Here is an 18,540-nt window from a genome sequence, read left to right as displayed (position 1 = left end):
CTGCAGTCTTCAAACATCATAAAAGCGGCAATTCTGTTTTCCCTAGGTTTCTGATAATTATCTCTTATTTGTTTCTACAGTCTTTCTCCTATTCCCTTTAATAAACTTGCCAACAGTCCACAAGCTGCATAATGAATAATAATGAAATATTTTATTGCACACTTAGCTGTAAGCACACTTGTGAATTATCTACATTTGATTGTGAATGAAGATTTACACTTAACCTTGCCTCAGATATATACATGCACTAAGAATATCAGTAATACCTGACAGACAGAAATGTCTCCAAGTTTTCTGTAACGAGGAAGAAAATCCTGTCTTGATTTGCTCTTTTCCCTTAGCTGAAGGACAGAGCTGCATAGTTCATCACGCCAAGCTAATGTATTTATGGTCCAAAGAGTTCTTCTCACCCCCAGACTTCAGGCTTACAGTGGAATCCAAGGTATGTAATGATGATAGGAACATGATATACTTTACTGTAACCTGTGCTTCAGGCAGCTGTTAATGCCAGTCTAGCTTTCTGTAGTCTGCAGCCAAAGGAAAGTTGTCTGCAACATATGTATAGCTTCAGTCCGCAGCATACTTACTGTGAAGTCAATGGCATGCTGAAGTAGATGCCACAGAACCAAAGAGCCATTTGTTAAATTCGAGTCTCAGATGTTAATGTATATTTGGGATCGTTACTCTGCCTAAGAAAGAAATTAATTTCCTCCCTGCTCAATTACTATTGCTGTAGCGTCTAAAGTCTCGCACAAAGATCCAGAGACACATCGTACTAAACTTTATGGAAACACTGGGAAAGATGGTCCGGCTCCAATGAGATAAAAGTCAAAGGTAACAAAAAGGTCAAAACACATAAAGGAGAAACCAAGAACTACAGTGGGAAGGGAAACGGAGAGATACGCCAGCCTCCCCACAACTGCTGAGCAGATCAAGAACAGAAGGATTTGAACTCTGTCTGTTGGCTTCTAGTCTAATATTCTATTGCATGCCGCTGCTTCTGACAGTCTTGGTTAGGAGAGAGATACCTTACTGTTTCAATATTGCCCTAAATAATCTCTTTTTAAGTTGCTTTTGTTATGCAGACCCTTAAATTTTCAGCCTCAGTTTATGCAAGTCATAAGCTGCTTCGTTAACCGGGAGATGATTATATTCTTCACCAGGTGTAAATGCTTTCAGTGGCATGCAGGTCAATAATGTCCTACTCCCTGCTTAGTTTATGAACATGCAACACTTATGCACATGATGTAGATCTCTGCAGCACCTCGGTGGTTCTGGTCCTGAACTGTCACGGAAGGGAATCAATCAATCTTATTGCTTTTCCTTGGACTCTTGTATCATTGATCTGCAAAAAAACCCAAGTAATTTTTAAGTTCAGACCTTCAAAAAGCTAAGTAGTGTGGAAGGATTGTTTGGTTTTATTCACATGCAACACTCCTCCTAAGAAATCCTCATAGGATGTTTACTTTTGTGCAGCAGTATGACATTGTTGACTCATAGGTGGTTTTTTTTTCTTCTGTAATCTTCAAATATTTTGCTACTGAACTGCTGCTCGTAATCAGTTCCCATTTTTTAACTATTAATTTTAATTTATTAACATTAAATGATGTTTATCAGTACCTAAACGTACCTCAACTATGAAAATACCAAGTGAAGTGTTATCAAAGGCTTCATTAACCTCATCACATATACTTACAGCTTCTCCCTATACACTTATTTATGTGCATACATTAGTGAAAGCAATGGCCACATGTATTGATTGTACCGTGGATTAGATTTTAATTATTACAGTTCGTAGAACAAAGACATAATTAAGTTCATGCGATATACAACTGCTGTAGGATAACTTTACCCTCTTTGCAACATTTTCTAGAAAACCGGTTCTCTATGAAGTGACTCTTTTTAATCACACTGCCAAAATATAAAACTTCATAATTCAGGTGTTGTACACCAAGTACATCTTCAGGGTGGAGGTCTCAAGACCTTTCTGGAGCGCAGGGGCTTGCAAAGAGGTGGAGCTCAGGTATGGACGCAGTTATCACCTCCATCTGAATTTCTTATCTACAGAGCCAGCTATCAGGTGCCAGGCTGAATTTGCAAGTGCACAGTGACAGGCAGGCTTTGTGGATGAGCAAAGATAAGACTTAGGTGCAAAATTTGCAGCAGATCAACGTGGACAGCACAGACATGCTATTTATCTTCCTGGAGCTCCTCGGAAAGGGCTCAAGACAACTTCAAGGGCACTTCCTCTTACAAGAGAGAAAGTGAGAACCTCCATGGCTAAATGCCTTAGTGATCTATAAAGGATGAAGCGTTAGAGGGAAACAAGAAGAGCCAAAGTTCTGTAATTGATTTTTGGCAGAGAGGAGCACTCAAAAAACCACACAGCTTTGGTAGTAGCAGGCAAAACCGATTTCTTCTATCTAGTGCTGCACAGAAGTATGAAAAGGGTGTAGACAGGAAAAGATGACAGCAAGACCGCAGGGTAAACACAGAAAGTAGGAGCTGCCTGCATGTTAAGAGAAGGAAAGGGAAAAGAAGGCAATGTCAATTTTCTTTCCATAGAAGCCCTATTTTCTACTTGATTTTTTTTCCATTTTACCTTAGCCTTTGATGTCTGTGAACGGCGTCTGTTCATTCTAGCAATAAATCTAACCTACAGTTTCTAGATCCCACTATTTAACAAGATTTTGGATCTTTGTCATTTGATTATTTGCACATTTCTATCTGATTATTTGCACATTTCTACTAAAGTATTTGTCTGTGTGACATTCTGACCACTACATCCATCACAAAACACACCTTGGAGTAAGCGTAACAGTAGGGTTTGCTTGCCTGAGCTTTTGTAAAATTGAAATACAGTTCCAAAAGAGGAGCTAACTTGCACATATAGACTCATGAGGCTACTTTAGCATCCTGCAAACAAATTTGAAGAGAGCAAAATCAAACATTTAATCATGCTGATTAAGGCATTGATTCTGCAAATACATACTACCAGGCATAATCCCTTTGAAATCAGGGGGACTATTCACGGTCAGGAAAGCTGTGGCTATGAGTAAACATTTGCCTCCCTCAGCCCTTGACAGTGATTGCAGGCAATATTTTTCTTCTAGATGGACAGTGCTCACTCGTCGGCAGTCCACAGCTATGAAATTACATATATTGTAATCGTGAAAATTACATAGGACTGCCCCTAATAACAGCCTGTAGTCAGTAATTGGCTCGGTGGTGAGACGAGAAGCACTTAGTCATTCCGTGAGAGGCACGTAGGAAATGCCAAGATGAACTGTTGTAATTAGACATATATTATTAGTATTTATTAAAACACAACTAGTTACACTGGTTGTGCATATTCTGTAGGCAGACCTTTTGAAAAACTGAGTAATCTAGCCTTAGCCCTGCAATATAGGCCTTGTTTACAATAGAAAGTTGTGCTGACCTAAGTGTATCACATCAGTTAAAGCTGTACATCTCCCATTTAGGAGGAGTTGTATCAGAATAGCTTGGTTTTTCTTAGCAGAAAGAAAACCAGTGGCAGCATAAAACACCTTTGTGCCAGAAAAAGCATGCAACATTTTAAATAGTACAATTGAACAGGTTGTAAAAAATTCACACAGCTCAGAGAACATAGTTAAATTGGTACATGATGTATGAAGAGACCACACTATTTCACAAATAAATGTGAATCAGTGAACCTTACCCTTCTTGCATGGAAGAAGGAGGAGAAGAGAGAAGTGAAAATGCCCAGTGTTTGGGATGATAGAGCCTTTTGCGCCGGAGCATCTTGTGACCTAACCAGCATTTGCAGCTCAGTGAAAGGCAATGTATTCATTTGGCGGCTGCCTGTAACAGTACTTGAATCAGTCTGAACTGATTCTTTGAATAGGAATGAAGAGGGAATCACTATGGCTGGAAGGAGAGATGCTGCTCATTTAAGAAAACAGTAAAAGGTCACAGAGGGATAAATGTTTCCGCCAGCATTAATTTTACCGTAATGTTCCAGTTTCTCATCTTGAAAATTGAAGGGATTTTTAACTTGTTCTTCCAGTCAAAGAAGTAAGGGAATATGCACGTATATGAATAAGAAATGCACAGCGTTATGGTGGAAGCTAGTTAATACTCTCTGAAGAAGATTTTTATTTTCCAGTGATCACCGGTAGCACCATGGAGCTGGTGGACAGACCGCAGGACCAGGTGGCAGAGACTGGGCTTCTGCATGGGACCCTGCCTGGCCTGCTGTAAAACCTCTGGTAAATCACCTTCTCTCTCTGTGTCTCAGTGTCTTCCTTTACAAAATGAGAGAAGGTCAATTTGCAAAGCACTCAGAGAAATAACAACGACAAACAAGCTATACATTAGTTGGGTGCAATTGTTATTAGCTTCTATACCTTCTTTTCTTGTGCAATAGCCACCATTAAAGACAGAAATTTCAGCTTTGATTGCTTATTAGATAATTTATTAATTTGCATCCAAATCTGAGTTCAGATTTCAAATGAAGTTCAAACCTTCAAATTATTGAATGTGATTTTTCAGTTTGAGGTATTAATTTCTTAAAAATCCATGTTGTAGAAAATGCAAATTTTCATATGGAATACTTCAATAAAACACATTTTGCTCGTATTTATTATCTTGAATATCCAAATGGACACAATTGATCTGCTCAGCAACGTTACCTCTTTGTGAAGATTCCCCTTATTATGTATTTATAGGGAAATTGCTACAAGTAATTCCATTACCAATTGCTACCAGTAATTCCATTAGGCTGAATCACCGAGTAACCTTGTTTCTGACACTATAAGCAGATATATCACATGAAGTAGTGAACTGAATGCATCATGCACTGGGTGGCTGCTGAGGAGGATATACTGAAAGTTAGTAGAAGAGAAAATAGTACGCAGACATGGGATCTAACAAACCGAGCCAGGATTTGGAGCACATTGTTCCTTGCTGTACCTTGCTAGTAAACTTACTTCAATGAAGAAACAAACAAACAGTTTTGATTTGCATAATTATCTGGTATATGGCACATCTTTTATGTAAAGTCTCGACTATGAAAATAAAACTATTCACATGTGAAAATATTTTCAGTATCAGAACCGATATTGTAGAATCATAGAATGGTTTGGGTTGGAAGGGATCTTTAAAGGTCATCTAGTTCAACCCCCCTGCAATGAGCAGGGACATCTTCAACTAGATCAGGTTGCTCAGAGCCCTGTCCAGCCTGACCTTGAATGTTTCCAGCGATGGGGCTCCTACCACCTCCCTGGGCAACCTGTTCCAGTGCCTCACCACCCTCACAGTAAAAAATTTCTTCCTTATACCTAGTCTGAACCCACGCTCCTTTAGTTTAAAACCATTACGCCTTGTCCTATTGCTACAGGCCCTACTAAAAAGTTTGTCCCCATCTTTCTTATAAGCCCCTTTTAAGTATTGAAAGGCCACAATAAGGTCTCCTCAGAGCCTTCTCTTCTCCAGGCTAAACAAGCCCAACTCTCTCAGCCTTTCCTAATAGTAGAGATGCTGCAGCCCTCTGAGCATTTTTGTGGCCCTCCTCTGGACTCACTCCAACAGGTCCATGCCTGTCTTGTGCTGAGGGCCCCAGAGCTGGATGCAGTACTCCAGGTGGGGTCTCACCAGAACGGAGTAGAGAGGCAGAATCACCTCCCTTGACCTGCTGGTCATGCTTCTTTTGATGCAGCCCAGCTTGTACCCCTGAGGGACACCACTTGTCACTGATCTCCATCCAAACATTACGCCGTTGACCACTACTCTCTGGATGTGACCATCCAACCAATTCCTCATCCACCAAACAGTCCATCCATCAAACCCATCTGTCTCCAATTTAGAGAGAAGAATGTTGTGGGGGACCGTATCAAAGGTCTTACAGAAATCCAGACAGATGACATCTGTAGGTCTTCCCTTGTCAACTGATGTAGTCACCCCATCATAGACGGCCACTAGGTTGATCAGGCAAGACGTGCCCTTCAATATTGTCAGGTGTTTCGATATGAAAATTCCAGGCAGCGTGTTCTGTCACCGCAAGATCGTGTCTCAGTTTTACTGCTTTAGTTCTGTAAAGGATCAAATACAAATAAAGTTAAACTGGAATAAAGGAAACAGAAGCTACTTCCAGCTGCTTGTACACTAGGTGTGGGAGAACAGCTACTCTTGCTTAACTCAAATTGTCTCTATTACTGTGTTACAGTTGTCTCTATTTTGCATATACTAGCTAAATTTATGCATATTAATTAAGTGGTTTATATTTGAAATGTTTATACAATGCTACTTTTGTTGATATAGCACAGAAAATAATCTAAAAGATATATTTCAATAATATTATTTGTCAAATTATTTAATCTATTGCATAACGGACTACTCTTTTCCTTTTTTTTGTATTGTCTGTATTCTTGGCATATGTGAGAGATACTCTTTACACGGCACTGAATCTTTGAATTGCAATAATACATTATTTTCTGTGAGGCAGAACCTTCCTAGGTATGGAAATGGTTTGTTCCTCAAGTCCTGGTAAATCTTTCCAATATTTAAAGGTATAGTCTTGAATACTGGTGACTCAGGCCCCAGGGACTTTATCAGTATCAATTTTACTGAGCTGTTTGCCAGGATGCATGTCATGAAATACATGAATAGCTTTTGTTTTATTAATTGTCTTTTGGATATCATCCCAGTATCTTCTGGCCATTCCAAATTATGTTTGCTGTAGAGACGGGTTTGAATTAATTCTCCAAATTCAATGACTTCTGAGTTCATGGCAGTTCAGATGCAGGCTCCCATGTACTCCCTTCTCTTACAAATTTCCTGCCTGTGGCCCTTAGTCTTCTCCCATGCTGTTATCTGAAAACCCTATGGAAATTATGAATGCTTTTTAAAAAGCTCTAATTTTGCCCAGATTTGTATGAAAATGATATTGCAAACATGTATCTATGGATGAGGAGAACAGTCTAGAATCTTAACAGACTGTGTTCTGCCTTTTCAATTAGTTGTAAATGGTGTATCTTTCTGGCCCTAACTTAGGAAACCACTTTAACCTGTGATTAAATCCCAGTGAAATCAAGATCTCAGCACACATTTAAGGCTTAGCCTACACTTCAGTGTTTAAAAGAGCAGCTTAACAACATGCATTCCTGAAGGAATATTTATATTTCCCTGTGACTGGGACACAGTCTCCAGGCAATCCACCAAAAGAGATCTAAGAGATCATGAGACACTGACAAATTTATTAAATAACACTGAGACAACTTAAATGTTCAACTTTTGTGAGGTCTGACATAGTAAGTTTGGTAGCTCCACCCTTTCCATACCCTGCAGGTGACACTTGGCATTATCTCAATGCTCCACAACCCACACTCTCTTATCATTCACCTTCAAGAAGTCAGTCAATCTCTTGAAACACGCATGGAAATGATGTACGCTTATACTGAGAAATGCAGAGACATTCCATTCAGCACTCCTATCTGAAAAAACAGTATAATTTATAGACATGAATATATATTAGCATATACATGCACATTTATGGATTTCTGCTTTTACTTTTACGAACCTGTGCAACAAACTTTGCAACACCAGTATTTTCTTCTTCCCAGGGGAGTAAGGGATTTGTATACATTAACCAGGTAAACATAGATTCATCTCCATATAGTGTCTTCTCTGACATTTTGCTAAATTGAAAAATTGGCTGCATCATTGTTATTCTGTGCTTTCTAGAAGTCCACAACTAAAATGTCATCATGCTGGAGGTGGAAAACTATTAGAAACTTACATACATATATATATATATATATATATGCGCTATACCCTGTCAAAGTGTGGCAGAGCTCATATGGTCCTTCCCCAGAGCCCTTCCGGGCATTGGGGCTTACAGGGTATGTTCCCTTCTGGAAAACTATTTTTTAACTAATGCTTTATCTTCAGAAGCAGGTTTTCCAATAGAATATAAATATAAATATAAATATAAATATAAATATAAATATATTCTGCTCTGACTTCTTGTCGACTCCCTTATATCGTAGTGTACAAATGGCTTTTTTGATTATCTGATGTCACATAGAAAAGGGACCAAAAGTGAAAGAAACAACCCTTATGCAAGATGAAAGGAGTATTCATAGTTGTATGTGGTAAAGTTTTACTTAAGACATATCTTAAGAGATAACTTAAATTATGAAGCTTATTTTTTTCATTGGTGTTACGTTAATCTCTTACCGAGACATTTAGCCACTGCAAATAGTAACTGATATTGTCTGCAAATATGATACACTACCGTGGGTGTTGTGCAAGTCAAATACAGCCCACAAGACAATTCCTCTCGTAGCATCATTACCATCTTGTACAATCCTGGAGTGGAGATGAAAGGAAATGACTAATTCAGGAGGTGCGTGAATCTCAGTAGAAGCTGTTGCTTCCACATGAAGGAGTGGTTTGCCATTGCTTCGCAAGCAGACACTGGCATATTTGTCCAGCAGCAGCTCCAGGGTTAAAAAAGTGGCGAATGCAGGTGCATGAACCTCTGATAAACCTTCTCAGCTCCTTGTGGGAACGGCTTGCTGCTGCAATAATATTATCACAAGAGCCCGTCTGTAGAGAGTTCTGCCGCTGTTATATGTGAGTGCAGAAACACGTTGGTGCAACCTGTGGGAAGGCTGAGAGTCTTGTGAGACCAGTGGAAAGACTGAGCTTTTACTCAACGGAGCAGCGCCATACTGTCCACTATGCCCATGATGATGTACTCTTGACAGGTGATAAATCATGTCAACCTCTGTAGCTGCCATAATGTTTCCATTGCAATTATATCTATGTACCTATTTATTGTGATGTTTTATCTTGCAGGTTTTAAATAGGATGTATTAAAATGTGGTGCAGTGTAATCCAAATGCAATGAGGCAAGTAACTGTAAAAGCCAAAATTAGGATACAGAGAACAATGTATTTCAAATTAAGTGGGAACAAGATTAGTTGTTAGCTGAAAATAATGAGCACCTTCAGTGCCTTATGTGCATGCAAATGATAGGTGTGCCAAAGGAATATAATATCAGCTGACATTACAAAACCTACCACCACGGAAAATAAGAGAAGTGCACTGGAGAACCTAATCATTACAGAATTAAAAGAAAATCCCCCCCAAATCAACATCACAAGCAAAGAAGTATGTTGATTGAACCTGCCACTGCATAAACTCACAACCTGGCTGCCTCTGATGAGATGTGCCTCAGGTGAACCCCTGAAATGGGATGGTGAGCCAGAAAAAGGTGTTCAGTTAATATGTTCTCTGCATCTATGGGTAAAAAAAAAAAAAACCAACAAATCATGGAAGCTTGTTATCTCATGTAACTATAGAAAGCAGAATAGTTGACACAAACAATCACACCTCAAAATTTGAGACCAGTCACAGAAAAATGTAAGTGCTTGTCATTGACTTTGGATGAGACCACTACTAGCAGTGAAATCAGGCAGTGAAATCAGGCAGTTACTACATTTCAGCTGAGCTATTGCTAAGGTTTTCTTTGTAAAACAAATAGGGCAGTACTTTTAACATATATTGGAAGTACTTCTTTTTACCACTAGCTCATGTAGCAGTTTTCAAAAGTCCCTTGTCACAAATAATGACAAGCAGTGACTGTCTAGAAAAGTCAGTTAATGAGTTTGCTGAAAAGAAACTGCAGCTGAATGCCTAACTTTCACTGCACAACGCATTACCAGATAGTTGGTGGTAAATCTATAGAATAAGGAACGTGAAGACTAGTATCATATATATGGTGACCTGGTTTTGGCAGGGATAGAGTTAATTTTCTTCCTAGCAGCTGGTACTGTGCTGTGTTTTGGATTTAGGATGAGACTAACGCTGATAACACACTGATATTTCAGTTGTTGCCAAGCAGTCAGGGTCTTTTCAGCTTCTCATACTGCCCTGCCAACGAGGAGGAGGGGGGGCGCACAAGAAGCTGGGAGGGGGCACAGCCAGGACAGCTGACCCAAACTGGCCAAAGGGATATGCCATACCATATGATGTCATGCTCAGTACATAGCTAGGAGTTGACTGGGAGGTGGGGCAGCTCGGGAACTAGCTGAGCATCAGCTTCAGGTGGTGAGAAATTGTGCTGTGCATCACTTGTTTTATATATTCCACTATTATTATTATTACTAATTTTCAGTCCTATTAAACTGTCTTTATCTCAACCCACGAGTCTTACTTTGGGGTTGTTTTTACATTTTTGATTCTCTCCCCCATCCCACTGTGGGAGGAGGGAGCGAGCAAGCTGTGTGGTTGTTTTAGCTGCCGGTTGGGTTAAACCACGACATACAGTTAACCTCATTCACAGAAGAAATACTGCACAGATGCACAGAAAATGTCTTAAGGAGTCGAATACAAACTATGGGAATTTACCCCCTCATTCAAAAGTTAGGCGACTGTAAGCAGGGAAGCTGCCTTCTTTACTTTTCCAAATGTGCATGTCTTGAAGATGAGAGAGTAACTAAAACATTTCAGTTATAAGAGCCTATCTCTGCTCATTGGCCTTCCTACCAGCTTTGTAATAACTCCAGTCTGCATGGTGCCTAAAATCTGAGAGAACTATTTGGGTCGCCTATTATCCATGGAAGAGCTTAAAATTTACTCGAGTTTCCACATTGGACTGCAAAATTTTCTACAAAGACCCCCACACTTACTTAAAAGTATCCCAAACTGAACTCTTAAAGCTGTAATTGAGAAAGAAGTGCCTAAACTCATCCCCAAAGAGCTCATTCCCACACCTAGCACCCATGAATAGCACTGAATTTAGCTCAAAATCCATTTACTACTCCAAGCTGACATTAGCACTCTTATCCCGCCTGTGGAGCAAGCTCTTCCAGAAGACTGCTGTAACCAGCAGTCTAGAGAATAGCTTAGGATAAGGTCCATATCCTCCCTCCTTTTAACCCTCAGTAACTCATTCATGAGATAGAGACAGGATTTACATTTTGCATTACAGAGTTGGGTAAACTGCATACATATAAATGGAAACAGAGTTTCAGTTCCAAGACTTTTAGACTTTTCATTTCAAAGGAGCATCTTCGGCAACAAGATATAGGGAGTTTGGATCTGTTTTTATATTCTTCTTTGTTCTGCCTTTCCTTTCCAAACAATAACCTAGTTGCAACAAGAGGGATGGAGAGTGGCCTGTATCCTAGGGCATTCTGCCATTTGCTCATTCCTTTGGAAAATCAGAATCAGTGGGTTCAGCTTACTCTAGACTGAAAAGGTCCTAGACAAAACATCTCCATCTTCCAAGACAAATGGATGAATCAGTAGATTACGGTGCACAGGGCTGCCACTGCTATGTCCTCCATGGGAAGCTGCCTTGCTCTGAAGACACAAAACATAATTTTGAACTCTGAAGTCATGTCTACAGTGTCATATAACACAAGACCAAAGTATGGACTTGACCACAGAACTACATAGTATTTGACTATTAGCACAGACTTGGCCAATAACAACTGCCTAGCATCACGTGGAGATAGCATGTGCCAAGAACCATCCCTAATAGGAAACCAAGGTGCAGCCAGACTGGTTTTGGGAAGAGAGAAGAAAATGTAGTCATGCAGATGTGAAGCGGGGGACTCTTATGGCCCCTACTTACTCTTAGAAATGTCTTGGTAGCCAGAGATATTAGTGGCAAAGGCAAATCTGCTAAATTTTCAGATGGTTTTCAATGGTGTTTTCTCCTGAGGAGCTCTAGGTATTCTCCATTTCAGCATACACGAGCCCTGGACCAGTTGGCAGCCCATGGCAGTTGGGGCAGAGAAGCCAGTGCCTCATACAGGTGCCCTGAATCCCTTTTTATAATGGCTTATAGTTTTTCACTGACTGCAGAAGAAACGTTGCTATAATATTTTTTGGCACAGCAATGCTTCAGTTCCAGACATGGAAATTACTTTTATGCACAACAGTGAAGCATGGAGTTTTCAAGCTTGTTTCTTAAGCATATAATTTCCTACCTGAAAAACTTTGCAGTGAAGTACTGTTCAATGTACAGAAGCACATGCGTCTGCAAAAGTATGCTCCCAGGAATAAAAATCTGTAAAATCAAAATATTGCAACAAGTCAGAAAGCAATGCCCTTGGCTGCCAATTCTTATTTATCGCTGTCAATATTAACATTAACATTTAGGAAGAAAATATTTGTTCTGAGAAATAAACTATTCTCTTATTTAATGATAAGACAAATAAAGTCCAAGCGATCCATCTCGTAGGATTATACTCCCATCTGTGATCTGCAGTTGTGGCCCAAACCTGGCATATAAGATTCTTGTCTGATACACCGCCACTGCATTAGCTTGGTCTTTAGTGCCTCCTCCTCGCGTTATCTGACCACAGTAGGTTCCTGATTTAGCTCTATCTGCGCCTACAATCAGCCTCAGAGAAAAAAAAAATGTTGCTTTCTTAGGAGAAATGACCTCTGTCTTCCCTATAGCTGGAAAAGCTGGCTGGGTCTAGCATTTAACCATTCCTTTATTTCATGACCTCTTCAACTGCCGAAATGTGTGGGGTTTTTAACATGAAGACAGCAATTTTCATTCAGCCAGTTAAAGCTATGCCTTCTTTTCTTTGTCTCTTGGGAGTTGATATTGAAATAGCATCCAACTCAAAAGACACACCAATTTGAACACAAAATCCTAATGAAACCAGAAAACAAGCAGTTTTCATCTCAAAAGAAATAGCTTTCTGGAGAGAAAATACAATATATATACAAGATCTAAACTGCCGTTGCAAAATCAGATAGTTTTAGTCCTTTCAACCAGTTCCAATGAGTAACTCTTCAAATGATTGTCTAAATATCATTCAGTTAGAATTACAAGCCAAAATATCATGAAATATACTTCAGAGAGCGTATCAGTGTAGTTGCAAAGTATTGAAATACTAGCTGCTACTTGACAGAAAAATATCCTTTCCTTCTCCTGTGCTGCTCAGTTTTTTCTCTTTCAGGCTGACAGCCCTGTAGTCAATCACACCAGCTAGAAATCTCCCCTCAATGCAGTTACAGGTTTGGAAATGCAGGTACTAGATCTCAGCATGCATTTTGAAACATTTTTTTTCTAAGATGAAAATGGTAATATTTTTGTTGGGATTCAATACTCTTTTTTCAAATGCTGCTTTTGTCCAACTTGACTTTTTTTCCTATTCTATATGAACTCTTTATAATGGCTGCTGGTATTAATCAGCCACTCTTAATGGTTCTTCTGTTTCTATGGAATTACTTATTTTTAACGGCAGCACTTCCTAGGTTATCAGTTCTATCAGAAAACAGCAATGGTCATTCCCCCTTATGCTCCCACACAGATAAAACGGTTCACACACTAAAATATATACAGAATAAACAGAAGTTTATTACTGCCTGTAAGTCATGCATACAGATTCCCTTACCTGCCACAGTTTTCAAAACATGTATTTCTTTTTTCTTTTTTTTAAGCATCTGAAAACATGCACTATTTTTGCTTTGTAGTTTTTTACCATGGGATCAGATAAGAAAGCTTTTTTTGATCAGTCAAAACATAAAGTCAAAGTACCAGGACAATAAGCCATTAATACACAAAGGATCTTTTCTTTTACTAGGGTCTGCAACAGAATAGCATGTTAAGAAAATGCTGATGCATTGGATGAAGAGAGTAATAGCTTTGATGCAATTACTTTAAGAACTTAATACATTTTCATGTGTTTCTTTCACTTTTCATTTCATATAGATCATTAATAAAGATGGAAAGACTCTTTTAGTATATTAATTTCAAAATCTGTGGCTGGATTGTCAGCTAGTATAATGTGATCCACTCTGTTTTCAGCATTTTCACTGACTGAGAATATGGCCAATATCTGCAAAAAAATGTTTGGTGGAACTAGTGTGGAACAATTGTATTTCTGACGAGCAAGGAAAGGATTGGATGCTGATGCTGCAGGCTACTCAAGGATGGTTAATTGTATTCATGAACTATTTGTAAGACAGCAAGCTGCCAAAACCTCAGACATTTCCAACATGGTAATTCTGGAATGCTGTAGTAAATCGGAAAAAAACAGATGTCATAATGTGTTTCATCTAGTTTAAAACTTAACATGTAATTAACTTAATGGCTTGACAATAGCTGATGTAGCAACAAATATAATGCAATTAAATTAGTACCTCATTATAGCATCAAATTCTTCTACATACACATTACCAAAAAAAAGATCAGATTTTGAGACATTGGTATATTTTACGGTGCCTAACTGTCCTTAAAATGCAATCACATGTAACACTTGCTTTCAATTTGATCACTTGTGGAAATTATTTACCTCTTATAACACTGTACTTTCTGTAGTCTTTTCCTTATACCACTAGTGAAAGCTGTTCGTTGGTTTATTGTTTCAAATGCTGTATGTAGGTACTTGGACTTTCACATTCATTGTATAGTACAAAGCTTTCATTTTCTTTATCTTTTGTATGGCTTGGCTGTTTGTCCAAAGCGGTGTAGGCAATTATCACGGGTTTTTCATATCTTCTCTGAGTCTTTCTTGCGATAGACTTCAGGTGGTCTGTTTTATGCATGCAGCAGCATGGTGAGACAGAGTCCTGTTCATTTATTATTTTGGACTTCCCAAAGGTTTCTCAAGGTATTATTAGGGTTTCCCAATTGTTAGCGCTGCAGGATGAGAAAGGACAAGAGTACACTGAAGCACAATAATTTTTTTTTTTTAAAAAAGTAGAGTCCCAAAGAAATATCAACACCAAACCCAGACATTCTTATCACAGAACAGCACTGCCTGACCTGCAAATTCTGTGACAGTTTCCTACGTGCAGTTTGCGTTCAAAGAAAGCAAAAACACATTTTGAGGTTATAGTGATAAAGTTGTATTAAATAGAAAATTATTTTTTATTAGGTAATTGATTTTTCAAGTGACTCAGATCTCCCAAACTCACCATGCTAGCGCATTCCTAGTAAGGACATTGAAACCTGTTAGAGAAGTCCGAAAGGAAAAAGGTTGAACTGTGGCCTAAAGCAGATCCTACCAAAATTTAACACTACTTTCCACTCACTGCGGTGGATGAGGTCCTTGATGCTGACAACAAAGTGGCCCTCTGATGCTGTGGGTATCTACAGCTTGCTTTTTCACTGGGCAGGGATATTATTAGGAAAGAGGGATCAGTAAAAAGGAATCTGAAACCTGATCTAGTGCTGAGGAATGCCTTTTGAATGTGTCATTTGAACCTAGTTATTACTTCTGGGAGGTGTGAACATTTTGCATGACTCTTTGCTCAAAACCTGAAATGGACCGTGAAAAGTAGTAAAAAAGTTATGCAAGCCTTTGTGCAATTAAGCAAAGTAGTTTCAAAGAGATAATTATATACTTCTGAAGCTGTAAATCACGATATCCAATAAAAGGCATCCTGTACCTGTTGGATGTTCCTTGTTTCACCTTATATTAAGGTCCATCCATTTTCTGGATTTTAAAAATATCTATGAATTTATGTATATATTTAGATTCTGCACATTTAGATGATCTTTTTTGTTCTTAAACTACATTTATTCTCTCATGAATGTTGCTCTATCTCAATTTCTAAAATGTTGAATGGGCAGATTGTTTCTATCGAGCATTTCATATGAACAGTTTATGAAGTGTGAACAATAGAGGACTGTCTAATGATTGGTTATCATGACTTTCAAAGTTAAGTGATATGGAACCCCTGCTCAGGGAAAATCAGGGGGTTTTTTATTGCACAGGAAATTTTAGGGAATATTATAAACTGACCAATTTTAAGGAAGTAAGATGGATGGCTGACAGTAAAACAAGCCATGGCTATGTAATACTGAACTGCTGTGCAATTCCTTCTTCAGTATGTTCCTTAATAGGAAAAAATATTATATGGTGAAATTGATACATTTTTTAGAAATTTATTGGGGACCCTTTCCAGCAGGGGTCAGAATGAAAAAGGGAAACAGTGGTACTTGCTGAGGCTCACAGCTAAAAGCACAAATCCATCCGTCACTCCAATGTGGTTTAGCATTCTTTTCAACACAGATCGTTTAGCCTTGATTTTCCAAACAAGTGCTGTTGCCTACAATGCACACCCACCTAGTTGTTCTTGCTGTGTGTAGGCTGTCACACAGGGGCAACAAACAGGGTTCCCATAGAGAACTTCCATCTTTGATAGCGGTTCAGAAAGGAAAAGCCTCTGACTGGAGTTAGCTATGGCTTTTTGGAGGAAAAGTTCATTAGCTGCTTTGCATGCCAAGGGACCAGCTGTCCTTCAGCACATGGAGCAGCTCTGATTGACCAGGAGGACAAGTGGGAAATAAGCTCACAGCAGTGCCAGCACAGCATATGGTCATGTACCAGCTGTTTCTGAAATGCTTGCCAAACGGAGACCAGATTCAAGTTGGCTGTTAGGAAAATAAAACCCAACAAAAACCAACAAGCAAATAAAAAATTCCACTGTCAGGATTCCTGAGATCTGACCACAAAACCAGAACTGTCAATTTGAAATGTCACACAGCAGCTAGGTGAATATTCAGAATAATCTGTCATTGTCTTGCTCTGACTTGCTCCATTTGGAGAACACTGATGTTCTGAGCATCTGTCCCTTCTACAGAGCTTTCAGAGAAAAAAAAATATAGAAAGAGTGAAATAAGGTAAGTAGATTCATATTAGTGATATACATTGCTAATACATTGAGAATACATTCAAAGATTGACTGGAGATTGATTTAAATTGGTGCCAATTGTTATTACAGACAAATCCCAGGTATCCCACATTTTACTATATTTTATTCCTACCTTGAAAAGGGGAATTCAGATTCTGAGCTCATGAACAAAAGGAGATTGATTGCGATTGGCGCAAGTCGTATTACAATGTTGGTGAAATGCTTCTGATAAACCAGTGGAATGACTCAGCAGAAAACAGCCAGCAGGATTTTTCCCCCAAAGCTTTTCAGTTTCAGCTTTTCATATCAAGAAAATAATTTAAACAGTAATTAAATAGTTCAGAGAACGACACGGTCCTTCTATCACGGGGTTTAAAGCACTACTTTCTCTTTAGAGCTTTCCCATCGTAACACTCCAACAAGGTTTGGAGGAAGCTGAACTGATTAACTCCACGTTCATATGACATCAATTACTGCCTCGGCAGCGTTTATGAGAACGTCGATAGCTCGTGTAGCTACACAATCCTGCATATTCGACTTTCAAAACTGTAGTCTAAAGCAAATTGATGACTAAATTAGGTGCTAAGGATGTTCAAAAAAGGTGAAGCCTAGCTAAAACAAAAATAAGAGTAATGCTGCTCCTGTATCAGGAAATGAGTATATAGGCTGGGAGGCACTGGTTACTCTCTTGGCTTGCATTCATGTTTCTTATGAGATGTATTTTTATGCACAGGCTTAACTCGTTGAAAGGTCTAAACTGGACTACATCCGGGGTGGGGGATCACCTTGTCAAAGAGGAGCTTGGTTCCAGTGACTGAAAATGTTGTTAGCACAAAAGCAAGCGTGTTAGCCAGCATAGGTGACACACCACGTTTTGGAACTCTAGGAGCCACACACATTTAGCAGGGAATAAAAGGAAGAAACCCCTTAGGATTATGCACAGACAGAAGGCTTACTTTGACATCTTACATAATATTGACTTTCCTTAGACCCGTCTGTGTTCATGAATTTGAGAAATGTGAGGTGCTACTGTACACCTGAAAAGGGCATTATTATTTTCCCAATTAAGAAGCTTAATTAGTACTTTGGTGTGTCTGCTTTGTCATATTTTCAGTCTTACAGTGGCCCATTTTCACCCATCTACTATGCTAAAAATGTTGCTCTTTCATTACTCTACGGTTGTGTAAACAGTTCTGATTAAGCTGGCATTTAATCAATTGGAATAAAATTCTTCCGGCTCCTGAGGAGCTCACCTACTAAAACCGACTTTAAACAGCATCAATCTTCTAAAAGACGACTTTCTTTCCAGACGGCCCTTCATTTAGCAGCAAAATAAACTTTATTTGCTAACCTTGCCCTCAGAGTCGTTAAGGATTTCAAAAGGACCTCACATTACAAACACCGCCACACTCCATCATTATCCCCCATTTCCTCCTTCGCATTCCTGCCCCGGCCCTGGGTGTCTCCCTCTCCGTCGTTACCACGCAGCCAGCGCTCCCGAGGGGGCGAGGGTGGCTCCCGCCGGCAGCCGGCTGAGGGAGGCGAGGCGATGCCAGAGGCCGCCGCCCGCCTGCCTCCCCGCCCGGGTGACGGCTGGCACAGACAACAGCGCCGCCCCCCTCGCCCGCCGCCGAGGCGGCCCCGGGAAGCGCTCTGCCTGCTGGCCGGCCGGTGACTTTCAAATGCCTCGCCCGCCCCTTTTCTCCTCAGGCGCCCGGCGGACAGCGCGGCGCTACCACGACAGGCGGGGCCGGGCCGAGGCTGTACAACCAGGGCAAAGCGATACTTCCCCTCCTCCCCCCACCCCGCCCTTCCTGCTCGGCGCCCCGCCATGGAGCCGGCTCGCTGGCGCCCAGGCACTCCCGGACGGGGACGGAGGGGCCC

At 39.9% G+C, this 18,540-nt stretch overlaps 1 long non-coding RNA gene across 6 annotated transcripts; it reads right to left on the bottom strand.

The window, feature by feature from the left end:
- Window positions 1–1,706: 1,706 nt before the first annotated feature.
- Window positions 1,707–18,285, bottom strand: LOC129205572 (uncharacterized). Of its 6 annotated transcripts, none has more exons than XR_008576779.1 (8): window positions 16,790–18,285; window positions 16,089–16,607; window positions 14,310–14,656; window positions 11,985–12,064; window positions 11,235–11,352; window positions 7,559–9,285; window positions 7,381–7,472; window positions 1,707–6,071 (listed from the first exon to the last, which is right to left on the bottom strand). It is a non-coding gene; the product is annotated as an uncharacterized LOC129205572 (long non-coding RNA). The 6 variants fall into 6 exon arrangements; XR_008576781.1 differs by lacking the exon at window positions 16,089–16,607 and having other exon boundaries at window positions 7,559–8,643; window positions 9,195–9,285; XR_008576780.1 differs by lacking the exon at window positions 16,089–16,607 and having other exon boundaries at window positions 7,320–7,472.
- Between the last annotated feature and the right edge of the window lie 255 nt (window positions 18,286–18,540).

This window comes from Grus americana, chromosome 4 (assembly GCF_028858705.1).
Source record: "Grus americana isolate bGruAme1 chromosome 4, bGruAme1.mat, whole genome shotgun sequence".
NCBI lineage: Eukaryota > Metazoa > Chordata > Aves > Gruiformes > Gruidae > Grus > Grus americana.
This window is presented reverse-complemented; position numbering and strand designations above follow the sequence as displayed.